Source organism: Orycteropus afer, unplaced genomic scaffold, assembly GCF_000298275.1.
Source record: "Orycteropus afer afer isolate SDZICR_OR568_19922 unplaced genomic scaffold, OryAfe1.0 scaffold00081, whole genome shotgun sequence".
Lineage (NCBI taxonomy): Eukaryota > Metazoa > Chordata > Mammalia > Tubulidentata > Orycteropodidae > Orycteropus > Orycteropus afer.
Genome location: NW_006921668.1, coordinates 8,363,865 through 8,367,107, shown reverse-complemented (window position 1 = coordinate 8,367,107; position 3,243 = coordinate 8,363,865).

The following is a 3,243-nucleotide window of genomic DNA, read 5'->3' as shown; positions in this document are numbered from 1 at the left end:
ATGCGATCTCCAGTATTATTTCTGTCACCAAGGCCAAATTTTCCAACTACCAGTGATTCTTCTTTGTTTCCAACTTTTGCATTCCAATCACCAATAATAATTAACACATCTCGATTGCATGTTTGGTCAATTTCAGACTGCAGAAGTTATAAAAATCTTCAATTTCCTCATTTTTGGCTTTGGTGGTTGGTGCATAAATTTGAATAATAGTCTTATTAGCTGGTCTTCTTTGTAGGCATATGGATATTATCCTATCACTGACAGCATTGTACTTCAGGACAGATCTTGAAACACTTTTGTGATGATGAATGCCATGTCATTCCTCTTCAATTTGTCATTCCTGGCATAGTAGGTCATATGGTTGTCTGATTCAAAATGGCCAAAACCAGTCCATTTCAGCTCACCAATGCCTAAGATATCAATCTTTATGCGTTCCATTCCATTTTTGACAACTTCCAATTTTCCTAGATTCATACTTCGTACATTCCATATTCCGATGATTAATGGATACTTGCAGCTGTTTCTCCTCAATTTGAGTCATGCCACCTCAGCACATGCAGGTCCTGAAAGACTTACTTTATCCATATCATTAAGGTTGGTTCTACTCTAATGAGGCATCTCTTTCCCAGTCTTATTTTGAGTGCCTTCCAACCCAAGGAGCTAGTTTTCCTACACTGTGTCAGACAATATTTCCAAGCTATTCATGACGTTGCCCAGTAATGTATCAGACAGTGTTTCTCTGCTATTCATAAGGTTCTTCCTGGCCAATTTTTGAGAAGTGGATGGCCTCCTCCTTCTTCCATCTGTCTTAGTCTGTAAGCTGCGTTGAAACCTATGCACCATTTTTAACTCTGCTGGTGTCTGAAACACCAGTGGCACAGCCTCAAGCCTCACAGAATGTACAAACCTCACAGGATGACAAACTGACAGACAAGTTTGTCTCCCTTAGCTGCTGGAAACCTCTGCACCCTCCGCTTACCTAATTCTTACCTGAAACTTGCCACTCTGTGGTCCCCTGCCACTCCTGGTCCCTCCCTTTCCTGCCTCTAGGGGGCTTGGGGCCTGCCTTGCCTCCCGCTCCTATTAACCTGGATATCCTGCCACTCTTGAGGTCCCCAAGTCCACTCCTGGTCCCTCACTTCCCTGGCTCTAGGGGGCTTGGACCTAGCCTTGCCTCCTGCCCCCTTTTAACCTGGATATCCTGCCGCTCCTGAGGTCTCTGAGGCCTCTCCTGGACTCTCCCTTTCCTGGCCCTAGGGGTTGGGTTAAGGTATTGATTTTGGCTCTTTCTTCTTTTTTGATGTTTGCACTTATTGCTATAAATTGCCCTCTGGTTGCTGTTTTTGATGTGCCCCAAAGATTTTGGTTGGTTGTGTTTTCATTCTCATCTGTCTCAAGGAATTTTTTATTTCCATTTTAATTTATTCTATTACCCAGTAGTTTTAAGGAGCGTGTTTGTTCTGATTACCTAGCACCACTCTGACAAGAATATACCACAAATGGGATGGCTTTAACAAACAGGAGTTTATTCTCTTACAGTATGGAGGCTTTAAGTCCAAATTCAAAGTGCTAGGCTCTAGGGGCTGGGTGAAAACCCCTCAACCTTGGTGTCCAGCTCTGCCTCCTGCTCCCAGCCCACTGGAGCTGCAGGCATTTCTTCCCTCAGACCACTGCTGGCTGCTGAGGCTGATAAGCCCAAGGTTGACAAGTAAAAAGGCACAGTCCTGATATTACCAAACTACACAGCAGGCCATTAATTTAAGTCCATTGTAAGTCCCAAAGTTAGCAGAGCATGGCAGGCTGCTGAACAATGACACAGCCACATGCAGGGTCTAATTGTGCCATAAGCTAGAGACTATCACCAAGGCTTCTCCTTATATACAGGAAGCAGACCACATCCCAAAGGCAGCTACTCAGCTGCTTGTGGTAGATCCCACCATGGAATTGATTGCCAGTCTCTTCCTGGGGAATACCTACCACCAGCTGCCTTGCCACTCAACCACACCCAGCCAAGTTGACATACAAATTTAACTACCACAGTGTGATTCAGTTTCCATGTGCTTGCACTTTTCCGTTGATCTTCATATTGTTGATTTATAATTTTATAGCATTCTGATCTGAAAAGATGTTTTACAGCATTTCAGTGTTTTTAAATTTATTGAGGTTTGCTTTGTGGCCTAGCATATGGTCTGTAGATGCCTGTAAGGCCAAGTTGGTTGATTGTATTGTTTAGTTCTTCTGTGTCTTTGTTGAGTCACTTTCCAGTTGTTCTGTCTTTCATTCAAAGTGGTGTATTAAAGTTTCCCACTATTACTGTGGATTCATCTATTTGTCTTTTCAATTCTGTTAAAGTCTGATTTATGTATTTTTGGACTCTTCCATTGGCTGCATAGATATTTATTGTGTTTATGTCCTCTTGTTCAATTGATCCGTTAATCTTTATATAATGTCTCTTACGGTCATTTTTGTCTTAAAGTCTGTTTTACCAGAAATTAATATTGCCACTCCTGCTCTCTTACAATTGCCATTCGCTTGATATATCTTTTTCCAACCTTTGATTTTTAGTCTATTTTTGTCTTTGTGTCTAAGGTGAGTCTCTTGTAGACAACATTTGGATGGGTCATGTTTTTGTATGCATGAAAACTCTCCATCTCCTAAATGGTGCATTTAATCCATTTACATTCAGTATAATTATACACAAGTATGAATTTATTGCTGTCATTTTGTTATGTGTTTTTCCATAGTGTTGCTGATTTCTTTTTTCCATATAATTTTCTGTGCTGAGCTCATTTTGTTTATGAATTTTGTTATCATTTCCTTTGTTGCTATTGTTTTAGTGTTTGCCAAAAATTTGTGTCTCTCTGTTTTTTTATTTTAATGTATTTCTCTTTGAAGTTACCTTGTGATTTATTATTTTCTTCCCAAGTTTAGAATAGTCTGTTCTATCTTGAAATTGTCTTGACTTCTCTATTTGGAAGCTCTGTACCTACACTATTTATTCCCCTCTTTTTGGTTTGCAGTTTTCCTCATTTACCAATTGATGTCTCTGGTTCATTGTCTATAGTCTTGTAAATTTATTTTACTTTGGATACTTCTATAACAGTGTTGGTTTCTTAGTTATGTCATCATGTGTGTTGATCATCAGTTGTTGCTGCTTTTGTTGATTCTCTGTCCAAAGGACTCCCTTTAGCATCCCTTGTAATGTTGTTCTGGTTTTAACAAATTCCCTTAATTTCTGTTTAT